The following is a 27,227-nucleotide window of genomic DNA, read 5'->3' on the forward strand; positions in this document are numbered from 1 at the left end:
CTCTACCTACTACAGCATCCATTTTAATATAACAATTTGGAGCAGTACTGCAACTTTTGTATTTCTACTACTTCTCATTATTGTTTACTTGTTTTTATATGCTATTACAATGCTACAATTGTTAGTTATTTCTGTTAAATAACACGACAACACACAAAAACAATTTAGTTCGCCTCTACAAATATGCTCACATTCCTTTTGCCTTCCATAACTTTACTATCAACAAGTTGCTGCTCTTATATCTTTTGCCCCCCACTCTTCCTTATCCATACTCTGCCATTCACCCATACAATCTTCCTTCACACACACAATACTTTTGAAATAACTTTCTCGCATATTACCTTTTAGCACTCCATACTAACAAGCATTTTTGCTGCCTACTCCCACAGTCCCCCGCAGCCCAAACTCACACGTTGCACAAAACTCCATATTGTATTAAAATAGCGTGCCACTTGCCAGCCGCAATTAACCTCCTGGTCCAAGTACGCCCACCCCTCCCCTGGAGGGTTTGAATGCGCATTGTTTGTGTTGAGGAAGGTCACGTGAGCACTCTCTGCAACAGCCCACCCCCAAAAGGCACGTGCTCATCTCCCAGCTGGCTGCTGCTTTGACACAGGCCGACACTTCCTGCCGTGCGTTCCTTGCCCCCACCCGAAAGAATTTGAGATGGCATGTTTGACCTCCGACCTTGCTTATCCATCCCAGTCCTCTTCTGTTCTTAATTTCAGCTTCTATACCCCTGCACACCAACTGTTTGAAAACCACGTAGGGTATACTTATACTGGGTTAGACTTTGGCACGTCAGTAATGGGTTTATGTGGTCAGCGGAATCTTTTTGGGGGTGGAAATAGGGGAAGAGGGTGTTATGCCAGGCACCCTTTGAGGCCTTATTGCCTCCTTGTGCTTTCACCAACACATCCACCATCACCTCCACATCCACCACCACCACATCCACCACCACCACCACCACATCCACCACCACCACATCCACCACCACCGCATCCACCACCACCGCATCCACCACCACCACCACACCCACCACCACTACATCCACCACCACATCCACTACAACCACCACACCCACCACCACTACATCCACCACCACATCCACTACCACCACCACCCCATCCACCACTACCACCACCACCCCATCCACCACTACCACCACCACCCCATCCACCACCACATCCACCACATCCACCACCACCACATCCACCGCATCCATCACCACCACATCCACCATCACATCCACCATCACATCCACCACCACATCCACCACCACATCCACCACCACATCCACCACCACATCCACCACATCCACCACCACTTCACCACCGCATCCACCACCACATCCACCACTCATCCACGCAACGCCACTCACACACGCAACGCCACTCACACACGCAACGCCACTCACACACGCCACTCATCCACGCAAAGCCACTCATCCACGCAACGCCACTCATCCACGCAACGCCACTCATCCACGCAACGCCACTCATCCACGCAACGCCACTCATCCACGCAACGCCACTCATCCACGCAACGCCACTCATCCATTTGCAAAACGAAAAAGGTCAAACTCTTCTATTGCGAGACCTATTGCATTTTCAATGCTTGTTTAAAGGGGGCCTCGAAACGGGTCTCTATCGGGCTCTGGTTTGTACCCTGGCAAAAGCGCTTACTTCTCACTAGTGGAGAAGTTACGGCATGACGTCATGCCAGGTGAGCATTGTAGGGGAAAGGAAATCCTTTCGAGAGAGTTAATTTCTCTCTGGATTTCCCTTCTCTTTTTGAAATTTAGGAGGAGCAATTTTTGGTGGTGTCAACAGGGCTTTAACCGCATGCGTGCGGGCGGAATTCCGCTCGTACGCGGAGATTTTCAAAAGCGCATGTTACGTGACGAGCTGGGCTCGTCATCAGCGTAGCAGGAGGCTACCTCATGACGAGCCCAGCTCGTCATCAGCGTGGAAGGGGTTAAGTGTAAGTTTTTCAATATTATATACGAGCCATATTTTCTGCTTATTTATCTTATGCAACTAACAACCATTGGCAAAGCCAATAGTCCTGACTTGTAGGTATGATGTTACTTGTTGTATAATATATCTGGATACAATGACAGAAACAGCAAAATACAAGTCGGGTGGCACACTATGCTAAACACAGATTTTTAGCTTAGGTGTTTTAAGCCTTAGGTGTTGTAAGCTACGCCCCTTCGAGAGACCCCCTCCCCCCCAGTTTTTTTATCCCACTTAAAGCCCTGATAGCTCTTACACACCTACGGAGTTTGTTGTTTATGTGCCGACAATGAGAATGTAAGTTTCTTGCTCCAATGATGATTACTTTGTTTTAACTTTTGAATTAAATTATTTCTTGGGCATAATTAGCTAACACTGTTAACTAATGTTGCAACTCACTAAGGGGGAGATCTAATAACTCAAAATCACCCGCTTACATTAAAACTGACAAGTGAACGTCCCCTAATTTTGGAGTGAATGACTATGATCGGGAGTGCTGCCTGTGAAAAAATAAATAAACAAATAAACAGTTTATTTGTTGGTACAGTCTACATATATGATTCAGCGATTATTTCTATGTATTGTGACATAATCATTGTTTCCAAATCAATAACATGCTTGTTTCGTTTCAATGAAATCAAATTATACCAACTACTAGCATACGTCGACTCCCCTCATAACCAATGTTCTCATTCTAACATACATTCAACCCAACACACTCATTCACTCAGCAGTCACTCTGGTGTCACTTCCATGACGTGACTTCCATGTCGGCTCACCTGAAACAACTTGACTCATCTAAATCACCCGACGCGAACCGCCGTGATCAGACGATCATCCCGATGCCTGCAGCAAAATCCTAGTGCTGCCTGTGCCGGAAATGGAGCGCGTGACGTCACGGCCGCGCTACTTTTCAGCGCAATGCTGCACGCAAGGGCAACCAAACATTATGGCCAAAGGACGGGCCGTCATTAGTAGCGCGCAAAAGCGCATCAAGATTTACGGCCCTGGGACTAGACCCACAACAGCCACAACAGATTACTCGCAGCATGCTTTCCAATCCAATCAGGTGCGCTTGCTCTTCACGCAGGGGGCGGCGCGCGGGCCCCAGTGGCGGCGGCATTTATAATTTATTTGGGGATTGACTCATACTGTAATGTCAGTGAGTGTCCCCAAATAAATTATAAAGGCTGCCGCCTCCAAAATAGTGCCGCCTGGGGCGGACCGCCCCCCTCGTCCCCCCCTAGCTACGCGGGTGCCTGCAGGTCCATTATCAATATTTCACTTTAAACTCCACCTATTAGACATTTACTGTAAAAGCTGTCACTGAATCCTGAAGTCCCAGCTAATTTTCGACCAATATCATTGTTCCCGTATATTTGAATGCTCCTGGAAACCTTTTGTTAAGGAAATTAATTTGCTAGAGACTACGCAAGCAGGATTTGGGTCAGGTTTTGGTACTGTATCAGTGATGACCTTGGCCATTGAAGACCTTAGGATGATAGCTGATCAATCATGGAGGTTTAGGAGCTTTTATGCTCATGGACCGACCGCTCCACCACTTTTGAGACCATAGACCATCAGCTACTTTTCAAATGTTTACTACTCAAATAAGTTCAATTAGGAACTTTCTCTTCTGTACTTTTGCCTTTATGTTGTGGAGTCCTGCACAAATTATATTTGTCCCCAACTACTGTTTAACCTTTATGTTCAACCGCTGGCTTTGTATTCAAAACAATTTAATTTGGTTATGTGCCTTTATGCTGATGATACACTAATAATAATCACTTTTAAAGAGGATCCTGAAAATTCAAAGTCAGGCTTAATGCTGCTCTAGAATCAGTATGTACCTGGTTGAACACAAACTATCTCAAATGAAACCCATTCAAGCCATAAATACTCCTGATTCACAATAAAGTGAATCATTGGGACTCGTCATTGTGGCCCTCTCAATCAGTGATTGCCAAATCCTGTATCAACAGCTAAGGATCCTGGCTTCACTTTGGACTCTGAACTAAACAAAAGTAGAGAATCAATTTGCCAAGGTAAACAAGAGTTGTCTATTTCAGATCTTAGCTCTTAGACACATTTTAGCTTTATTTTCATCAGGAAGAAAGTCATGGTAGCCAATGTTTTAATACAGTCTAAACTAGTCTACAGAACCTCAGTGTATCTTGGTATAGCAAAGAAAGGCATCCCTCGTCAAAATGTAATAATTTATTGCAACCACACTGGGAACAATTTTTTTTCCAGGAAATAGCCTAAAACATTACCATTTTCAACATCGCTCTATACTATATTCCACTTCTGATTGTGTTCTATCCCACAGGGTCAAGCAACTCCATTGAAGCTGTGCTCAGAAATAACCTTAACTAAATAAACACATTTTCAAATGCACTTAATTTGACCTCGAAAGCTGCAATGCATGCATGTGTTCAGGCAAAATGTTATCACTCACAGTGCAAAACACCATTGGCGGAAGTAGGTGGTCAATTTTCAATGCTTCATGCTCTGGTGGGTGGAAGCAAAATGCGAACAACACTTGAAGAGATCAATTGATGAACGGAAGCTTGTCTGCCTATGTGTAGATGCATTTTGTTTTTTGATCACGAGACTAGCAACACTGCTAAAGCTGACTTTAGACCAGACCTAAAAATTGTGTAATTGTGGGCAAATCACTACTGAAAAATGAGAAAAATGTGTGCATGAAGAGTAACAAATAGCTACACAAACCGTTGTCTGGCACTGTCCCAGTTACATGATGCTATGCCACTTTCTCAAAATATTATGATTTGTCGAATCTCCTTTGGACTCACCTCATGCACACAATACTGGTACAAAAGGGGGTGGTGATGGACTGAGCATCTGAACCAATCAAACACTCACACCCAGTCAAAAGATCTGGGTTTGGTCCATCACCGTTCTTTAGCCCACTCTGCCACCCCAGTTCAGACATGGCTATATGCAAATCAGTCTGACCCTGTGCCTCATGGGAACAGTCCAGCCCGAACTGCCAAGCCATGCCTTCCCTGGACCGGAAACAAGCTTCCGAGGACCGGTTTCTGGCATTCCAGCCGTCTTCAGCCCGGCTTGCTTGAATCCAGTGGCAAAGTGAGCAAGGGACTAACGTCTGAGCATACCCTGCCACACTTATGGCGGCCAAAGCGGTACAAAAGGGGGTGGTGATGGACTGAGCATCTGAACCAATCAAAAACTCACACCCAGTCAAAAGATCTGGGTTTGATCCATCAACGTTCATTAGCCCACTCTGCCACCCCAGTTCAGACATGGCTATATGCAAATCAGTCTGACCCTGTGCCTCATGGGAACAGTCCAGCCCGAACTGCCAAGCCATGCCTTCCCTGGACCGGAAACAAGCTTCCGAGGACCGGTTTCTGGCATTCCAGCCGTCTTCAGCCCGGCTTGCTTGAATCCAGTGGCAAAGTGAGCAAGGGACTCACGTCTGAGAATACCCTGCCACACTTATGGCGGCCAAAGCGGTACAAAAGGGGGTGGTGATGGACTGAGCATCTGAACCAATCAAACACTCACACCCAGTCAAATGATCTGGGTTTGATCCATCACCATTCTTTAGCCCACTCTGCCACCCCAGTTCAGACATGGCTATATGCAAATCAGTCTGACCCTGTGCCTCATGGGAACAGTCCAGCCCGAACTGCCAAGCCATGCCTTGCCTGGACCGGAAACAAGCTTCCGAGGACCGGTTTCTGGCATTCCAGCCGTCTTCAGCCCGGCTTGCTTGACTCCAATGGCAAAGTGAGCAAGGGACTCACGTCTGAGCATACCCTGCCACACTTATGGCGGCCAAAGCGGTACAAAAGGGGGTGGTGATGGACTGAGCATCTGAACCAATCAAACACTCACACCCAGTCAAAAGAGCTGGGTTTGATCCATCACCGTTCTTTAGCCCACTCTGCCACCCCAGTTCAGACATGGCTATATGCAAATCAGTCTGACCCTGTGCCTCATGGGAACAGTCCAGCCCGAACTGCCAAGCCATGCCTTCCCTGGACCGGAAACAAGCTTCCGAGGACCGGTTTCTGGCATTCCAGCCGTCTTCAGCCCGGCTTGCTTGAATCCAGTGGCAAAGTGAGCAAGGGACTCACGTCTGAGCATACCCTGCCACACTTATGGCGGCCAAAGCGGTACAAAAGGGGGTGGTGATGGACTGAGCATCTGAACCAATCAAACACTCACACCCAGTCAAAAGATCTGGGTTTGATCCATCACCGTTCTTTAGCCCACTCTGCCACCCCAGTTCAGACATGGCTATATGCAAATCAGTCTGACCCTGTGCCTCATGGGAACAGTCCAGCCCGAACTGCCAAGCCATGCCGTCCCTGGTCCGGAAACAAGCTTCCGAGGACCGGTTTCTGGCATTCCAGCCGTCTTCAGCCCGGCTTGCTTGAACCCAGTGGCAAAGTGAGCAAGGGACTCACGTCTGAGCATACCCTGCCACACTTATGGCGGCCAAAGCGGTACAAAAGGGGGTGGTGATGGACTGAGCATCTGAACCAATCAAACACTCACACCCAGTCAAAAGGGGCAAATTATCAAGAACCGGTGTTAAAATTATCGCTGTTTTATCGGCAGGAAACTGCCGATAAAACGGCAATAATGGGCTTGATAATATGCCCTTGTTAATTCCCATAGAAGCCCATGTTCTGATGTTAACATGGGCTTCTATGGGAAACATATGGGAAAATGTTAACATTATCGCCGTTTTATCGGAAGTTTCCTGCCGATAAAACGGCGATCATTTTAACACCGGTCCTTGATAATATGCCCCACTGTTCAGTGATCAGCACCTACAATCTGAAATTCTGTTGCTGGCATATCTTCATCTTTTACGACAAAAAACAGAATTTGTTTTTTAGCATATTGGGATATTTGTGTTAAGCGAAGTGACCAAGTATCTCTGGGCACACCTATCATGGATGCAGAAGATGCAGTGACACCCGTTGATGCAAGGGCACACTGAATCCCAATTATGGGTGTTATTTTGCAACCCAACTAGGGGGCAGGGGCACCATTTTACTTTGTGCATTTGTTCCTATTGAACCATTGATACGCCACTGTAACAGTAGTAAAATGTGGCCAGTTGTTTGCAAGTGATAAAGTATGCCATAAGAGCTTTACTACGGCATCTTTCGTTGTTTAGGTGCAGAATTTGTAAACATTATGTACATATACTGTGAGGTCACAGGCTGATTGACAGTGACCCTGCCCATCCTGACTCTACCCTTTTACTGATGCTGTCCTCTTAATTCCTTACCTTTCCAACCATCAGCGACTTGTGGTTACCCAGAATTGTGCCCAAAGAACTAAAACTGGCTTATGATGCCCTTAATAAATAATTTATATCAATGCATATCTTTCATCATGTATGCCTGCACGTATGTATGTATATATGTGGTATTTGTATAGCTCAAACATAGGCAAAGGCAGTAGAGCGCTAAGTAGAGTCACAGGCAAGGATACTGTCAACAAGTAGTTTGAAAAGCAGCTGGCTTGAGGAGTGTTACTGCATCGTGATGTGGTGTTCTTTAAAGAGGAGTATCTTCAATTCATTCCTGAACTGGAGCAGGGTTGGGGTGGCCATGAGGGCTTTTCCACTGCCATTTCAGATCCTGTATGCATAGATGGAAAAGGCATGCTGCCTTGTCCTTTTTAGTTGACACTTCTTGGTCTCCGGGCTGATAGTGTGCTGGCTGTGGGTGTGCTGAGAGCCACCAGAGATGATAAGCTAGCCTCAAGATCTGCAGGGGTGCTGGTTGTGATGGCTTTGTAAATCATACAGCATGTTTTGAAGACGGTGCGGTCCGGCAAGGGGAGCTAGTGGAGTTCCATCAGGGTAGGAATGATGTGATCATATTTCTTTAGACCCCAGATGAGACGTGCTGTGGCGTGGAGGATGCTCTTAAAGGCAGCCATTGTGGAGAATGAGAGGCCATGGAACAGGGCGTTTCCACCATCCAGATGGGAGAGTACAATGGCTCAAACAGCAGTTTTGAAATCACTTTCAAGGAGGAAGAGTTTCATGTTGCATAGTAGAGAGCTGGCACCAGACCATCTTTCCTTTCTTGGCAGTGTGCTCCTTTAGGGTGGGGTTGGTGTCCTGGATCAATTCACATGACTTGGCATTGAGTGAAAGTTGGAGTTTGAAGCCGTCATGGTTCCTGTCATTGAACCAGATGGGTAGTATTTCTTGTTTCTTATTGTTGGAAAGTAACAGAAGAAAGAAAAGTTAAAATTGAGGGAAAACTTTGCAAACAGTTCTCCATTAGGCAGCATATATATTGTCTGTCCTCAAGTAGACAACTTTTCCTGCTTTTATCCCTGCACCAGACTCACTAACAGATTGAATAAAAATGATAATATCATTGTTTTACAAAGTACTAAATCAATGGTGGATGGAATTGTCTTCTTTTTCAGGGATAACTATTGGTAGATTGATCATGTTTTAATTCCAGAAGGGTCAGGAGATTGTGCATGTGTAAGATTTAGTGTAAAGTCCAATTTATTCTTTTTAGGTCACACCTACATTGGTGTTGCACTGCAGAGAGGGAGGTTTTCACCACTAGCTTGTATGCCATTATTGTCTATCTCTTTTCTCTGCTCCTGATTCGATTACATACTTCCCTATTCTTGTACTTTTCCCACACAATAAATATGTCATTATCATTGTGTTTTGACTGGATGTCATGTATCCTTCAACTTCAGAGTCAGACCTTGCATTGCAGGAAGTAAGTGGGACTATTTCTCTCCCTTGTTCTCTTCCTCATCACGCCAACCCTTCACTCTTACTTAAACCCTTTGCTCTCCTCCTCACACCCATCTCTTTTTCTGTTTTTATTGATTCCTAGATAGCACCCACGCATTTGCAACAAGCATATTTGAATCTATTTTGTGATATTCAAAGGAAGCCTTTTTAGGTTTCGCCTGTCGAAAGCTGCGCAAGCAGCATTTCGCGCAGGCGAAATCTAATGACTTACACTGTGTGGCTTTGTTCCGCCCTCTCTTTCCATTGGCTAGCTCCATAAATGGAGGCTAGCCATTGGAAGAGAGATCTGCTCGTCATTCTGCGAGCAGATTCGTGGGCGTTCCGGCGATTTTTAGGCTTTTCGCTACGTCATGCGGCTGTGGGCGTGTTTATTTTTTTTTTGGTGGGAAGTTTTTTTTGGGTCATTCCGCCGAAGTCGTCCTTGGTCAGTGCTTGTTTTATCGCGTGATCCACTTCAGTCCTCCCGGCTGCTTTGACGAAAGTGCCCGCTCTCCCACAAGCTTTGCCGCTCGCTCTGGGGTGCCGCCTAGTGATTAATAATCCACAATGGCTTCTCCCGACCAGACATGCACGGGGGCCAAACCCTCCCTACCGCCGCCATGCACGTTCTTATGTTAGTTCCTCCGGCGCAGCGCAGGGTGCTACTCAGTATTTCTCCCGGCCACCGCTATTCAGGCATGCCGTCAACGAGGCATATGGGCTCACCTATATTTCAAATATGGTCCATCATCCATCATCGATACTCTGCATCCAGGGAACCGCCGTGCGTGCCAGGCGTCGCAGCTGCAGTCCAAAGCACAACCCACGGCTTCAGTTTCACTTTCAGCAGGTAGGCCACTGCTGCGCCGGCTTTCGTTCCACGTTTGCAAGTCGTCTTATGTGTTTACAGTCGGTGTTTTCGGATGCACGTACCCGTCCTCAGCTTTCCAGCAGCAAGTTTTCTGCCATCATCTGTGTAATTACAGGATTATGAGAGGATTTTTAGGGCGTTCGAGAGGAGCTCGCTTAAAACGCGGCCATCTCTCTCAGCAGCTAGCTCCACCCCTCCACCATGAAAATTAATATTTAGATGAAAACTAGCCGCTCGCTCCGGGGTGCCGCCTAGTGATTAATGATCCACAACGGCTTCTCGCGACCAGACATGCACGGGGGCCAAACCCGCCCTACCGCCGCCGTGCACGTTCTTATGTTAGTTTCTCCGGCGCAGCATCCCCAACCCACTCAGCTGCCCCCTAGTTCTCCCTTTCCTTAGCCTAGAAGGCCATTCCTGCAGATCAGGGAAGTCTACACTGAGTGATTCCAATTAAAGGAGAAACAAGATATTTGAAATGCTTGCAACACTCTCCTGTTTGCTCATCTTACATAGTGCCTCCAGAATAAGACTAGAGACTTCCTTTGTGTGAGGAAGAGGCGTTAGAAAGAACTGTACATAAAGAGATCATGCAGAGGTATTGGCCTTAGAGGAGCTATCAAAAACATTTACTGTATATAGAGACCATAAAGTTGGCATGTGCACTGAGAGATTCAGTATGTAGGGAGATCCTGCAGGTGTCATATGCACAGAAAACTGCCATATAGACCACAAGGCTCATTCACAAATGCATGTATGAGCAATTAAAGCAGTTCTACAGATGTACTACTTCAAGTACTACCAGTTCAAAACTGCCTTTGTGAATTGGCCTAGGATTGCTCAACTCCCTACCAATACAAGTTCAAAAAGGATACACACCTTTGTATTTGTTTTACTCGTATATAAATATTCCTTCAATATTCCCATTGTAGATGTTTTGAGTACAATTCACAAAGGCATTTAAGACTTACTTCACATACTCATAAATACCTTTGTGAATCCGAACGAATGTGTTTAAGGAAATACCATTGAAACATGATGTCCATAGAGAGGCCACATTCATATTGCTAGGCATTTTGTCAAGCACAAGGAGATTAAGGGTCTAATTATGACTTTGGCGGTCCAACACCGCCGTAGCCACAGTGGCGGTGGGGGCACCAGTGCATGGGTGGTCAGACCGCCCTATTACAAGTTGGGCAGTCGGACTGCCATGGGACTGCAGCAACACCGCCAGGGATCAGAGATCCCTGGGGGTGTTGCGGTGGTCTTGAGGACGTAATATTCTTGGCGGTGCCACTGCCACTGCGGCACCACCAAGCAGATTATGAGTTTCCTCTCTGCCACGGTTTTCATGGTGGTGAGCTTGCCATGAAAACTGTGGTGGAGAGGAAACAAAGGGGCGTAACAGGGCCCCCTGTTACCTGAGGGCCATAGGATGCATGCACTGCATTAACTGCACCGTTCCATGCCGTTCAGGAACTTCCTTTGACGCTCCCATTGAGGTGTCTTTTTCATAGGCACCGCCATGGGACCACCAAAGGACCACCAAAGAACCACTTGCCAGAGACTAAAAATTTAACAATCTAATCACCAATGTACGGATTTAGTGTTCTTGGAGCGGGGCAGCAGCATGGTGGCCCCGCTCCAAGACTGCCAAAGTTGTAATTAGGCCCCACCGGTTCCCTAGCTTCGATGTTGACTGCTCTATCCGTTAGGTGACAACCTCAGAAAATCCTAAAAATTGCAAGCCAAGTTTTAACAGGCCTCAGTTGGTGTGTGTGTGTGGCTCTGGGTGTGGGTGTGTGGGTGTGTGTGGCTTTGGGTGTGTGTGTGTGTGTGGCTCTGGGTGTGTGTGTGTGTGTGGGTCTGGGTGTGTGTGTGTGTGTGTGGCTCTGGGTGTGTGTGTGGCTCTGGGTGGGTGTGTGTGTGCGGCTCTGGGTGTGTGTGTGTGTGGCTCTGGGTGTGTGTGTGTGGCTGGCTCTGGGTGTGTGTGTGTGGCTGGCTCTGGGTGTGTGTGTGTGGCTGGCTCTGGGTGTGTTTGTGTGGCTCTGGGTCTGTGTGTGTGGTAGTAATTGCTGTCTGCTGAGCTCGTCCGTAGGGTACAATAGGTCTCACATTTGCGAGAGATTAAGCTAATGGCAATGTAAATGACAATGCCATTTATTTATCTGTTTTCAAAACCAACACATAAATACAAATTTTGTCATTTACAATGCCAATAGCTCAAACTTTTCCAAAGGCGAAACCATTGCATTGTAAATGCTTGTTAAAGATGGCAGCCATGGATGTGCGCCTAAAAGGAGTGCCATTTCTGAATGGAGTTTCGTATAGTTTAGGAAAACGCCATTGTATGTATCATTTAGTCTATTTTATTATATTGTAATAAACCCCATTCAACTATAGCCACCAAGAATCATGGGATTTGCGGCAGCTATCTAGGACACAAAAAACAAGCATTGTCAGAACCCAGAGGTTTTAAAGATGTGACCGATTGGCATTTCCAGTGTTTATTTCATTTTTAGAAATAGTTTAGACATGTTTTAGATAAAACAGTTTTGAAGTTTCTTGTTCTTACATATTCGTTTCAGTACATCTATATTAAGAAGAAATTGTCTGACTTCTGCTGACATTCAAATTTTTTCTATTGACCTTACACAAAAATATTTGGTGTGTGGATAGAATACTGCCCAGTGTAACATTTAATCAATTATTCTATGTTTCTTACAACTTTTAACACACATAGCCAAACGCCCCTGCCAGGGTCCCAGAGCAGGAGATTGATGCATAGCAGAAGGCCAACAAGGAGGCAAATTGGCCCCGAGCAGCAAGTCACTGAGAGGGAAACTGGTTACACAACATTATCTCTTATTCTCTCACACAGAGATTCAAATGCTCATGTTAAACCTTAGAGAGCAGGTACGCCCGAGGGATGTGGATCTGGTTACCAGAGACTCCTGTGAGCTCGTAGCAAATTCCATGCTGGTTGGGTGAGTGCATGTGTGAGAACCAAGGAATTCCTAATGTGAAGCCAGAACTGGTGCTTGCACATACTGAGGTGAGGCAGCAGCCCTCTGGCGCCACCTAGTGGTGGTTCCAAATTACTGCAAAAGGAGAACAATCCAGTGTAGTATTAAAAATCCCTGTACCATTCCTGTAGGGCACATCTTTATACATATTAACCGATCACCAGGGCACACTACTGTGATAGCTCTGTATGTCAGTCAATGCCCTCTCTGCAAAAATCTATTAAAATGTTAATGGTGAGGTACATGCCCTATCCAATCCCATCATTCTTCTCAGAAGGAGAAAATTAAAGTCCTTATGTTGATAACAGCAACGCCTGTTATTTTAAGCATTTGAACACTCTAGGGGGTAAGTGCTTCTACAAGTTTAAAATTGTTTGCAATGTGACGCCCCTCCCGCATTCTAACAACAGGTGGAGTACCATAGGCTACAGATGAAAGGCGAGGAGTCGACATAAACATCCTCTGTAGCAGTTCCTTGAAATTCTGGGATGCCAGTCCAAGAACCATAAAGATACTCACCCAAAACCGTACACGCAGTCTTACCTCTGATCTCAGGTGATCCCATTTCACATACGAGTGCTGTTACTGGTGCTATATTTTTCACTTGGCACATATTGCGTCCAAATGACACTTTTTTAGTCTGCAGTTTCCTGGGGGCCGGGTCACATGACCATAGCAAAGGCGGAAGTGCAGATGCTCTGGTCATATATTTGGCGTGGCTCTCCGGGCATAACAAAGAAGCACCCCCTGTTCTGTTAGCACTGTCCTGCATGTACCAAGAGGCATGGTGATGGAAGGTTGCTGTCAGCAGGCTCCTGCCCTGGTGGTATGCCGTGCACTCCCATAACTTGTATTAACATTTCATCGACTAAGTTTGAGCTGGGATTGTAAATATGTACTCCCACCAATAGTACCTCAGGAGCAGTGATGCACGGAGAGCTGCAGGGCAAGTGGAAGATAACACTGTCCGCAGCTTCACCTGCATTTTGTTCAGGTGCAGCTTTGAGCTAAGTAGTGGGAGCTTCCCCTCTGAATGAAGAGAATTAAAAGATTTTCTAGCTAGCGCGTCAAGAATTTTCAATTCTATTAAGGACATGGAGGCGAGGATTATGCTTCTCTTTACTTTACTGACAAAAACAGCAGCCAATAAACTTTAAAATAGCATGACCCCGGAAGGACAACCCCCTCCATAGTATGCACCAATCACATACCGCTTATTAGTATAAATGTCTGTGATGCAATACTTCTTCCTCTTTCTTTGCGAAAACCTTCAAACACAATCCTTAAACTTGACCTTAGAACCTTGAACTCCGCCGATTCCTTCATTGGCTTGAACCTGAACTTAATCGAAGTGCGAGTTCCAATCCGCCACCACATTGGTGTTGCCCGTAATGTACTCCACGGAGCCACAGCGGGCTCCCCAGCCTCATCTGCTGGCATCCGCCGCGATCACAACTTCTGGGACTGGCGCGAATATGGCGTTCCTTGCCGTTCCATGCATCCATGTGTTCCTGCCACCAGGAAATTTCTTTCCTGGCTTCTGCATTTAGCAAAATCTCTTCCGTGTAGCTCAGGCCCTTGCGCAAATGCATAATTTTTAACCTTTGGAGTGCCCTGTAATGAAGGGGACCCTGGAAGATGGCTTCAATCAACGACGCTAACAGGCCTACTAACCTGGCTAGCGCCCGTAAAGATATAGTCTGAGAGGCAAGCGCTCTCCTCAACTCCTTCTTGATCGCAATCTTTTCCTCAGTGTGAGCAATAACTCTGTGTAAGTGAGTTCACCTGGAACCCCAAAAACTCCATCAACTTTGCTGGAGTCAGTACAGACTTGTCTGCGATGATGACGAACCCCAATTCCTGAAGAAGTTGAGTCATCCATGCTAGATGTTGAAGGACTGTATTCATAGTCTGAGCCATGATAAGGATGTTGTCCAAGTAAATGATGAGTCTGACCCCCCTCTATCTCAAGAACTGTACTAGCGGTTTGAAGAGTTTGGTGAAACACCAAGGGGCGGACGAGAGTCTGAACGGCATTGCAGAGAATTCGTAACCTCTGTTCCCTCAATGGAACTGAAGGAACCTCTGGTGAGGAGGGAAAAGGGGTACCACCAGATACGCATCTATTAAATCGAGGAGGAAGGAGGTATCTCTGTCGTTACTCTGTCCTCGATAACCTCCTGTCTGATGTCTGCCTCTGCCAACACGATTTCTGGGGGGATAAAAATGGGACTGCTGGGCACCCCCACATCCTCTCTGGTTAAAACCTCTGGAGGTCTGATTGAATCCACGGCCGGTCACTCGACCCCTGAAGCGTTCGGCCCTGGTAAAAAGTCCAGTGTGGAAAACCCTTTTAATATTGTTTTGGGCTTTGTCCAGTGCCGAGAATGTCGCCACAAATTTACCCAACTCCTTTACAAATTTGTCGCCGAACAATAACCCGTTCGCCAGGGTTAAGGCTTTGGTCGTGGCCATGTCTGCCAGTTGCGGGTCAATCCTCTCAGTCGATAGTGCACAATTTGCATTGCCAGGAAACAGAGAGCCCACTGCGCCCATTCCAATCTCTCCGTCGCATCTAAGGGGGTGTTGGAATCCTTGGCCTGTACCGCCACATCAAGAATCTTATCCTGGCATACTCTCCATGCTCTGTCCAGACCCTTTTTGGGATCTTTTGAAAACTTTTTCAGGAACGTGGCCATTTTAGGGTCCAGTTTCGGAGTGTCAGCCACCTTGCTCAGAAAGGCTGGTCTAGGGCATTCTGATCGCAATGTGCCGCGTACCTCCCGCTCAAAGCCCTGTCGGAGGTTCTCCTGCATATAGTGTGTTACTTCCACACATAGGACCCATTCCGTAGACTTCGGGTGACAATATTTCTGGGATCAAAAAGCAAGTTCCTATTAGTAGAAACACTGCTCACATGATGCGTTTTGCCCTTTCTCTTTTTCACCTTTTTGGGCTTCTCTGTGTCCTGATCCGAATGCGAAATGTCCGGGGCGGCTGGGGAATACTCCTGCGCCTACCCTGGCATCAGCAGGGATGAATTACCCAAAGGTATAGAGCCACCATGCCCATGATCTTTAATGACACTGGACGCTACTTGTTAAAGCACCTCCAGTGAGGATACTTGTGAAGACTCGCCCAGGGAGGCCTTAAACTTTAGTTTTCCATAGTTTTTCAGGGGCTTTGTAAATGGCTGTAGTGCCTTGATGAGCGCCCTGTTCACAGAACCCTGAACGTGGGTATACAGGAATTCCACCAATTGTTCCTCCATCTGGTGCTCGTAGGGCATCTCCTAAAACTCTGCGTAATCGTCATAATCAACCCACTCTCCTCGGCGTTGTATGCCATTGTGATCCCGGAGATATGCGGAGGAATTTCAGGGGGGGAATGACCCAGGGGTGAACAGAGCCTGAATATCGGACTAACCTAGATGTCACTTAACCTGAGCTTGAAGCCCAATGCTGCTTGAGGTACTGTCAGTTGAAACACCTGGTCCAATGTATACCTAAACTAACCATTCATAGTATTAATCATAGTGGAGGGAGCCACCCCTTAATTCCCTCTAAGGCAGAGCCTTAATATGTTTTCCTGCCGGTCAGACTTTCGCCAGAGACCAAGTTTGAACAGCTCGAAATCACGAATGTGCGTACAGCCGATCAAGAAGGAAAACTCCCATCGGCTGTGCACACAAGTGCGAGACGTGTGGCCAACGAAAGCGGACTGCCCCCGAGCATGCAGAGCGTGTCTTTCTCGCTCCCGCGCCACTCAGGCCTCCGGCCACAGCTGAACATATCATTAAACGCGCATATAACTAAGACCACACGGGTCAATTGCATCCACTTACAAGAAAAAATACTCTAATCACAAACCGTGATTACCACTGCCCGCCCATACGATTTCACGGGTCGAGGGCGAGTATCGTACAGAATAGCAATCTCAATATATTACACTTAATTCGCTCCCGCAGCAGCAAAGAAAGAGGAAGAAGTATTGCGTCACAGACATTTATACTAATAATCGTTATGTTATTGGTGGATACTATGGAGGAGGATGTCCTTCCAGGATTATGCTATTTTAAAGTTTATTGGCTGCTGTTTTTGTCAGTAAAGTAAAGAGAAGCATAATCTGAAGCCTCCGTGGACTGACATAGAACTGAAATTCACCACTGCCGCCAAGAAATATTTGTAATGGGGCAGATGTGTACGGAAAACACAGCCTATGAATCAGGCTGTGGTATTTCAGAGATTAATGCTGGGTTAGGATAGGATGAGCAAATCACGTCTGACATTTGACAGACCTCTTGTGATAGGATTAGTGTAAAAACTCGACGACTGTAGAGGAACCAATCATAGCTCACAATACAGTCACAGACCCTATAGGAAGCAGCTCATAGACCCCAGTGCGAACAGGTGAGAAATGAGCCTGTGTTTTCTCAACCCCATATTAGAAACGGAAACTTGAAAATCAATTGTGAAAGGTGATGATAGGTTTGAAAGGCCAACAGAGCCAAATAAAACCTACATAAATATGCCAAGCCATGAAAGGGTTCTGTCTCTTAGCATCAAAGTGCTTCATTAGGGGACTGAGGGCTCTACGGATACAAATAAAACATAACCTCACAGTTACAGAATCTCAGTGAGTTAATTGCTCATGACTGGCATCTGGTTTTAAATCTTAGCCTGCCCAACATAGGTAGATGATTACAAAATAAGATAATAGTGACAGAAATTATTTACAGACTTTTTGGCATGAAGTGCATTCATTGTATCTGTTTTGAGTTTTAGTTTAACAACCTAATGCTTCCTGGGAGCTGTAGTCCTGGTTCACTTCAATTGATCCAACGGCACTAATACATGTAAGTGTTGTCCTCGTTATTTTGGTCCCTTTTGTTAATAATACGTGAATCAATTTGGTGGCCTTTAGACTATGTTTGACCGGTCCTGGAAGGTTCATCTTACTTTTCAATGATCCAAGCTGAAACCACACATGCTTGATCCTTTCCACAGAAATCCTGTTCCTCCTCCAGTGATGGTTAATGGAGAGCTTTAGATTGAAGTCAGTGATATCTGTGACTCTTGAATTTGTATAAATCAATTGCAGTTTTGCATTTACTGGAAGAGACTGTTTCAGCTTCTCGTGGGCACCACATGTGTGATTATTTGTGGCTTCAGGAAGCAGTTGTCCATACCTCAGACAGACCAAGTTCCAGCAATGAAAGTTATCTCCGCTTCCAACTTTAAATATGGCAAAGGAGTGCTGGCTACCAACCTTTACACCGGAATAACATATGGAATTAGATCCAGGCTCTCACTAGGAGTCAGTAGACTTTCCTTTGGCTATCCCTCTTATTGACCTTTTTCAGAATTTTAGAGACTTGACAGCAGCATTCAATTCTGGAAAGAATCTTGCTAGATGTTGATACCACCTTCACTGCTTGTAATCAGTCATTAAATTATGAAGGGGTTAAATCCATAGAGTGAGATTATAGGTCAATGAACATTTGTGCATAGACATCTTCAAATAGGCCCTGTTTGGTTGTAGCGGACTCCTACATGGAGTGTGTTACCATTGTAAAGATTGCACTTCACTAGGGTAACAGCTATGGAGGCTATATGCAATAATAACAACATCAAACCAACACCAACAGCCACTCACCCATTGGTGCCCTAATCTCATGAATGCTGCTTTGCTGATGTCAGGGACACCACCAGGATTTGGGGCAGCCACTGCCCTCACAGATTGCTATTAGCAGCTGAAGAACTGGGATTTATATTTATGGTTCTACCGAGACCTCTAACCCCTTCCATGCTGATGACGGCCCCCGGCCGTCATGCATCACGATGGGCGTGTGCTGATGACGGCTGGGGGCCGTCATGAACCCGCCCACTCTTCAAAACGGCCGCACAGGCGCAGAATCGCGGCCGCGCCCAAGGGGTTAAGCCGCATATGCCCAGAACCCTAATGTCTCTGGGATGGTTCCAATGGTTCATGAATCGAGGCAACCAGCATCAGCCAATGGGACACTGCCCTAAACATAGGGTGAAAGAGATACCTAGGGTTCCTCTTGGGCTAAATAAGTGCTCTCAAAACTTCAATGATGGTTTTGGGCGGGTCAGGACGGTGCAGGCTCATCACACTAGCAGACCTGGCATCTCTCCTGAAGGTTCTCGCCCCTTGCAAGGCAAATATCCTAGTTTGGATCTGGCCTGCAGGGCTTCAAGGTCCTCTTCTGCGGCATGCTTCTTCGAGGCAAGCTTCCAGAAGGCCTCATTCTACTGGGCTTTGCTCTTGACCTCCCAGCAGAGGACAGCTCCTCTTTACAAGTGTCCTACCATTACTCCAACTGCTATTACTGAGACATACCGTCCATCACTTCATCTGGTAAATAAAAAAGTAGCCTAAACAGTAAAACAAGCATTGGCATAGCCAATAGGTCTCGCAGTTTTGGACCTTATAAGTGTTTAGCCATGCAACAGTTGATGTTGTTGCACCAAGGATTTTGTGCTGCATAACTAAATATTTATAAGTTCCCAAAAGTGAGACCTATTGGCTATACCAATGCTTGTTGATAATTGGCAACCTTATACAATTTATACAATTTGTTGTGGTTCAAGGTACTCCTAAGGGTAGTATATCGAAGGCATATTTGGACCATGGTAAGGCTGTCATTGTAATGCTTTCAATCCTACTCCATAGGGAGAGTTGCAATTTTTACTATTTCACTAGAATAGTTATTTCTGCAATGGTTTAAGGTTATTTGTAATCATCTCATGTATATTCCTGCTGGTTAAAATGCCTTGATAATTCAATTTCTTTGTAATCCACTTGACATGTAGTCTTCTATAGAGTGTGCAGTCCTATATTTAGACATGGACATTGAGTTGCACTTTGGCCAGTTTATTGTATATCATGAGAACCTTGAATTCTATAACCACTTGTGATAAATTTGAAATTGACATGCAGGGCGATAAGTGAGTTAGTAGGATGTTGTTGGCATAAGGCTTCAGTTTCATGGTTGACTGCGAAATGCATTTCCTTAAAAAAAACAATTGAATATTTGAATTGACAGACTTGAGATGCGTGTTGCGCCTTTAAGTACAAAACATTTTACAGTGTAGAGCAAATAGCGCTTTGAACAAGGATTAAAACAGTTAAAAATGTATGGAGGGGACGGAATGGCCGCCTTTTAGCTCGGCTCCGTCGGCCCTCCGGCTAACCTCGACTATCCTGCAATATATCCTGCACTGCTACGATACTTCAATACAGAATTTGAAATTTAAAGATCCACTCTTACTCACCGTCTGGTCCGGAGGTTCCTGTGTGCTGTGGGTCCGCAGCTGTGCCCTCGGTGAGATTGGGGCCTCCGGGCACCCGAGACCGGGACCTTGCCTGCGGGACCCGACCGGCGGAGAAGAGATTGCCGGCCCCGGCCGCGAAAGTGAGCCACAGGTGGGAACCGTTATGCGTGTGCCCCGGAGATCCTGAACCGGCCCCGACGACTGGGCCGTGCGGCTGGAGGGGGACGAGCTGTGTTGGGGGCTGACCGTGTGAAGGGGTCCCTTCGCCTTTGTCCTGTCCGGCGACCCTGAACCCCGCGCCTGGCTCTCGCCTGTGGGGCCTGCCACTGTTCGGAGGGGGGACCCCCCCCCCATCGGGCGCTCGCTCATCCTGTGCCGGTGAGGCCGTTGTTGGGAGCCTCCGGAGGTCTGTAAAGTCCTCCATTTGGGAACTGTTTGGGGGCCCACGGTGGAGTGTGGGGCGGCGAAACTCACAAGATGGCTGCCGATAACGCGGGGGATCCTCCGGTCTGCATTGGCGCTCCTTACCGGCCGGATTGTGCAGAGGCCTGGGTGTGTACTCGGGCGCCCACGCCCGGAGATGTTCTGGACGCCTTGATGTCATTGTACGCTGTCTTGGCCCCCGGTGCCTCTGCCGACCCCATGCGGCTCGCCGCCATTTTGGGCCGCCGCTCTTCCATGCACCCCTATCGTCCTGATGCCGCCATTGTTTCGCCCCCTTCGGCTGCGCCAGGAGTTGCTGTTGTTGTTCTTCGGCCGATTGATGGGCCGGTGACTTTTGACCCTCTGCCCCCTCACCGCCTGGATTTCGAGGACTTCCACACGCCGCGGAGATCTGCTCCTTCCCGGGTACCTGGGTCTTATGGTGGGCCGCTGTTCGATCCCGCTTCGTCAGATTCGAACTTTTGTCCTGGAGGGGTACCTTTGTATTGTCGAATTGCACATCTGGACTCCGGCTTGCCTTTGCTTGCCCTGTCGTTGCTACTACAATTGACTTGCTTTATTGACTTTTTGTATTCCCTCCGTACGAAGGCTCTCCCTGATTTATATCACTGCCGTGACTCTGGACAACATTACGATTATTTTGAGCTGGGTGGTCCGCTCCACATTCTCCTTTATTGGGTTGGTTTCGTGGTTAAGAAGGGTTGGGGGTGAGTTGTACGACATGATAGTTTGCTGGTTTGCTTGCCCGTTGCACTGATGTATGTACTCCCTGACACGGTGAATCGTTACAATCTCTTCCTCCTCCCCCTCCCTGTGATTTTTGCTGTATGTGAAGATGTAGTATTGACTTGATGCTTATTCATTCGTTGGTCGGGGGAGGGTCGCGGCCAAATGTGTTTGCTCATATCCTCTGGCTCCTCCCTCACATTTATTTTTGTTTTGTATTTCTTCTCCTCCTCTTTTTGTCTTCTTCCTTTACTTTCCTTTTTTCACTATATTTCGGGTTTCGGATTAGGGCGACAGGCACGCTGTTTGGAGGGTAGGCCGTAGCCTTCTGCAGGGGTGCGGGGTGGGACGGGTGGGCGGGGTCTTTCAGATGGTTTCTTTTGGTTCTATGGCCCTTTTCTATCCCTTTTTAGCGGTGCCGCTTCTGTCCTCGCTTCTCAGGCATGAGTGGGTTGGGGTCTGTTGCTATGCCATTTTTATCGGTCTCGATGCTTCGTCGCGACTGCCATACCCTTCTTTTTGCCAGCTCTTCACTTTCTTCTGTACTATTAGCCGCGGGTTGCCTGGCCCGGGGTGGCGCCCATCTTGCACGATTGTGTTTCTCCTTTTATATTTCTTATTCTGTTCTTTCTCCTTCCTTCCCCCCCCTTTCTGTCCCCCCCTTTTTGGTTTCCTCCCCTTTGTTTCCCCCCCTATTTTCCCCCCCCCTTTTCCCCCCCCTCCCCCTTTTTCCCAGGCTCGTATTGTTAGAAGTGGGTTCGGTTCGTACATTTTACCCGTTCCCCTTGCCTCTGTTGGCTGTTATTGGGTGGGGGACATAAGATCTTGGTAGCACTTGTATGCTTCTCTACTATATTTTACGTTTATTCTGTGCTGCGATCGACTAGTGCCCTTATATCCTCCTCCCCCCCACGCCCCCCCTCCTCTCGTTTCAGCATGGGTGTATTCCTGTTTCTGGGTTAACCCGTATTTGTAAGTCAGTCATGAGCCTTGTTCCCCTTATCATAAAATAGACCTCTTTGATCCTGAGATTGGGCCGTTATTGCCGCTTATTCCATTTCTAGCATTGTTTAATTATGTTTGCTTGCCTGCCAACTGGCCTTGTGTCGCTTATTTTGATTCTTGATCGTCTTTGACTTGTGGCCGGCCGGATTGGTTGTAGGCCCACACGTGTTTATCCTAATGATGCAAATAAAGGTCTTCAAAAAAAAAATGTATGGAGGAGTCTTTCATCTTTGCCACTTTATTACGAAAGGGGAAAAAGAAGAAAAGAAGCAGCAAGCAGGAAGGGGGTTCGGGCACGAACAGGCGCTCTCGGAAACCATCTGACTTTTGAACTCTGTCTTTGCCTGCATTTGTATTTGCAATGCAATAGGTCTCGTATTTGCGAGATTTTGAGAGCTACTGGCATTCTAAATGACAATGCCTTTAATTTATGTGTTTTGACAACCTGCAAGCGGTGCATAAAACACGCCCTTTCTACTTGTAGTCCTTGTTGACTTAATAGCACCAAGAGATTTTGTTTTGGTAGTGTTTGTTAACGCTATACGAATGTTCATTTAAAAATAATTGCATTAATAATGATTATAATTATTAATATGAAGGAGGCTCTTCCTGTACTGAGACTAATGGAAGCTTGTCTGCTACGGTTTGTGCTGTATCCTGGTGTGTGAGAGAAACAAGCAGTGCTGCTGTCAGTGCTGGAATATTCGACGTGAGGGAAGCTTGCACAGCTGCTGCCTGTGTTGTAACTGTTCTCTATGCAGGGGATGGTGTTGGGGTGGGGGGAGTGTGTGTGTGTGTGTGCGCGCGCACCCTGCTGCTGCCTGTGCTGCACCGGTTATGCAAGGGATGCTTGCACTGATGCTGCCTGTGCTATATCTGTGCATGTGTGTGTGTGTGTGTGTGTGTGAGTGTGAGAGAGAAGAAACAAGTAGAACTTCTGTCTGAGCTTTACATGTTTCATCTGTGAGGGAAGCTTGCACTGCTGCTGCCTGTGCTGTACCTGTTCCATGTGAGAGGGAAGCTTGCACTGCTGCTGCTTGTGCTGTACCTGCTCCGTGTGTGAGGGAAGCTTGCACTGCTGCCGCCTGTGCTGTACCTGCTCTGTGTGTGAGGGAAGCTTGCACTGCTCCTCCCTGTGCTGTACCTGCTCTGTGTGTGAGGGAAGCTTGCACTGCTCCTCCCTGTGCTGTACCTGCTCTGTGTGTGAGGGAAGCTTGCACTGCTCCTCCCTGTGCTGTACCTGTTCCGTGTGTGAGGGAAGCTTGCACTGCTCCTCCCTGTGCTGTACCTGCTCTGTGCGTGAGGGAAGCTTGCACTGATGCTGCCTGTGCTGTACCTGTTCTATGAGCGAGGGAAGCTTGCACTGCTGCTGCCTGTGCTGTACCTGTTCTATGAGCGAGGGAAGCTTGCACTGCTGCTGCCTGTGCTGTACCTGCTGCATGTGTGAAGGAAGCTTGCACTGCTCCTACCTGTGCTGTACCTGTTCCGTGTGTGAGGGAAGCTTGCACTGCTGCTGGTGCTGTACCTGCTCCGTGTGTGAGAGAAGCTTGCACTGCTGCTGCCTGTGCTGTGCCTGCTCTGTGTGTGAGGGAAGCTTGCACTGCTGCTGCCTGTGCTGTGCCTGCTCTGTGTGTGAGGGAATCTTGCACTGCTGATGCCTGTGCTGTACCTGCTCTGTGTGTGAGGGAAGCTTGCACTGCTGCTGCCTGTGCTGCACGTGTTCTATGTGTGATGGACGCTTGCACTGCTGCTGCCTGAGATGTACCTGCTCCGTGTGTGAGGGAAGCTTGCACTGCTGATGCCTGTGCTGTACCTGCTCTGTGTGTGAGGGAAGCTTGCACTGCTGCTGCCTGTGCTGTACCTGCTCTGTGTGTGAGGGAAGCTTGCACTGCTGCTGCCTGTGCTGTACCTGTTCTATGTGTGAGGGAAGCTTGCACTGCTGCTGCCTGTGTTGTACCTGTTCTATGTGTGTTGGAAGCTTGCACTGCTGCTGCCTGTGTTGTACCTGCTCTGTGTGTGAGGGAAGCTTGCACTGCTGCTGCCTGTGCTGTACCTGTTCCGTGTGTGAGGGAAGCTTGCACTGCTGCTGCCTGTGCTGTGCCTGCTCTGTGTGTGAGGGAAGCTTGCACTGCTGCTGCCTGTGCTCTACCTGCTCTGTGTGTGAGGGAAGCTTGCACTGCTGCCGCCTGTGCTGTACCTACTCTGTGTGTGAGGGAAGCTTGCACTGCTCCTCCCTGTGCTGTACCTGCTCTGTGTGTGAGGGATGCTTGCACTGCTGCTGCCAGTGCTGTACCTGTTCTGTGTGTGAGGGAAGCTTGCACTGCTGCTGCCTGTGCTGTACCTGTTCTATGTGTGAGAGAAGCTTGCACTGCTGCTGCCTGTGCTGTACCTGTTCTGTGTGTGAGGGAAGCTTGCACTGCTCCTCCCTGTGCTGTACCTGTTCCGTGTGTGAGGGAAGTTTGCACTGCTGCTGCCTGTGCTGTACCTGTTCTGTGTGTGAGGGAAGCTTGCACTGATGCTGCCTGTGCTGTACCTGTTCTATGAGCGAGGGAAGCTTGCACTGCTGCTGCCTGTGCTGTACCTGCTGCGTGTGTGAGGGAAGCTTGTACTGCTCCTGCCTGTGCTGTACCTGTTCCGTGTGTGAGGGAAGCTTGCACTGCTGCTGGTGCTGTACCTGCTCCGTGTGCGAGAGAAGCTTGCACTGCTGCTGCCTGTGCTGTGCCTGCTCTGTGTGTGAGGGAAGCTTGCACTGCTGCTGCCTGTGCTGTGCCTGCTCTGTGTGTGAGGGAAGCTTGCACTGCTGATGCCCGTGCTGTACCTGCTCTGTGTGTGAGGGAAGCTTGCACTGCTGCTGCCTGTGCTGTACGTGTTCTATGTGTGATGGAAGCTTGCACTGCTGCTGCCTGAGATGTATCTGCTCCGTGTGTGAGGGAAGCTTGCACTGCTGATGCCTGTGCTGTACCTGCTCTGTGTGTGAGGGAAGCTTGCACTGCTGCTGCCTGTGCTGTACCTGCTCTGTGTGTGAGGGAAGCTTGCACTGCTGCTGCCTGTGCTGTACCTGTTCTATGTGTATGGGAAGCTTGCACTGCTGCTGCCTGTGCTGTACCTGTTCCGTGTGTGAGGGAAGCTTGCACTGCTGCTGCCTGTGCTGTGCCTGCTCTGTGTGTGAGGGAAGCTTGCAGTGCTGCTGCCTGTGCTCTACCTGCTCTGTGTGTGAGGGAAGCTTGCACTGATGCTGCCTGTGCTGTACCTGTTCTATGAGCGAGGGAAGCTTGCACTGCTACTGCCTGTGCTGTACCTGCTGCGTGTGTGAGGGAAGCTTGCACTGCTCCTGCCTGTGCTGTACCTGTTCCGTGTGTGAGGGAAGCTTGCACTGCTGCTGGTGCTGTACCTGCTCCGTGTGTGAGAGAAGCTTGCACTGATGCTGCCTGTGCTGTGCCTGCTCTGTGTGTGAGGGAAGCTTGCACTGCTGCTGCCTGTGCTGTGCCTGCTCTGTGTGTGAGGGAAGCTTGCACTGCTGATGCCTGTGCTGTACCTGCTCTATGTGTGAGGGAAGCTTGCACTGCTGATGCCTGTGCTGTACGTGTTCTATGTGTGATGGAAGCTTGCACTGCTGCTGCCTGTGCTGTATGTGTTCTATGTGTGAGAGAAGCTTGCACTGCTGCTGCCTGTGCTGTGCCTGCTCTGTGTGTGAGGGAAGCTTGCACTGCTGCTGCCTGTGCTGTGCCTGCTCTGTGTGTGAGGGAAGCTTGCACTGCTGCTGCCTGTGCTGTACCTGCTCTGTGTGTGAGGGACGCTTGCATTGCTGCTGCCTGTGCTGTGCCTGCTCTGTGTGTGAGGGAAGCTTGCACTGCTGCTGCCTGTGCTGTACGTGTTCTATGTGTGATGGAAGCTTGCACTGCTGCTGCCTGAGATGTATCTGCTCCGTGTGTGAGGGAAGCTTGCACTGCTGATGCCTGTGCTGTACCTGCTCTGTGTGTGAGGGAAGCTTGCACTGCTCCTGCCTGTGCTGTACGTGTTCTATGTGTGAGAGAAGCTTGCATTGCTGCTGCCTGTGCTGTGCCTGCTCTGTGTGTGAGGGAAGCTTGCACTGCTGCTGCCTGTGCTGTGCCTGCTCTGTGTGTGAGGGAAGCTTGCACTGCTGCTGCCTGTGCTGTGCCTGCTCTGTGTGTGAGGGAAATTGCACTGCTGCTGCCTGTGCTGTGCCTGCTCTGTGTGTGAGGGAAGCTTGCACTGCTGCTGCCTGTGCTGTACCTGCTCTGTGTGTGAGGGACGCTTGCATTGCTGCTGCCTGTGCTGTACCTGCTCCGTGTGTATCCGTGAATTCTAAAGTAAATGCCAACAGCTAGGTGCGTTTTGTTAGAAAAGCCCAAAATATATATATATTCCTAATACAGACAACTAGAAAATCGAGAGAAATGTTGTGTGTGTAAACTAAACATGCCATCAGCTCACAAAGCCAACAAGAGCGGCCGTTTTGTTAGAAAAGCCCAAAATATATATATATTCCTAATACAGACAACTAGAAAATCGAGAGAAACGTTGTGTGTGTAAACTAAACATGCCATCAGCTCACAAAGCCAACAAGAGCGGCCGGGAAACACAAGTACGGCCGGCCACATAATTAGGGGAGGAGAAGCCGCACAGCACACGCTGGGAGAAGCCCTTTGATGTGCTGTGCGGCCGCGATGCGCGCTCTGTGCTGGGGGAGGGGGGAGGGCCATTAGCCTGAACAGATTGCCATGAAAGTGTATGGGCCAAAAGCGCGTGCCTGTACGTGCACTCGAAGAAAACGCCACGAAAAAAAGCGGTGGTTTCACGATCATTTCGAGCACTTGAATTCTCGCCATTTCCCATTCCTTCGGAATGGTAAAGGCGAGCCCTAAACATATTTACATTACTTTAGAGTTAGGGTTGTCTGCTCCCTTTAATTCAAACTATTGTTTTAATGTAAGTAATAGTTATACAGTTTAATATGCAACATTTGTTAGCATTAGAGTTCCCTTTTGTATTTCATTTTATTGTGTAATTAACATTAATATTGCAAACATGTTA

Source organism: Lissotriton helveticus, chromosome 5_1 (assembly GCF_964261635.1).
Source record: "Lissotriton helveticus chromosome 5_1, aLisHel1.1, whole genome shotgun sequence".
NCBI lineage: Eukaryota > Metazoa > Chordata > Amphibia > Caudata > Salamandridae > Lissotriton > Lissotriton helveticus.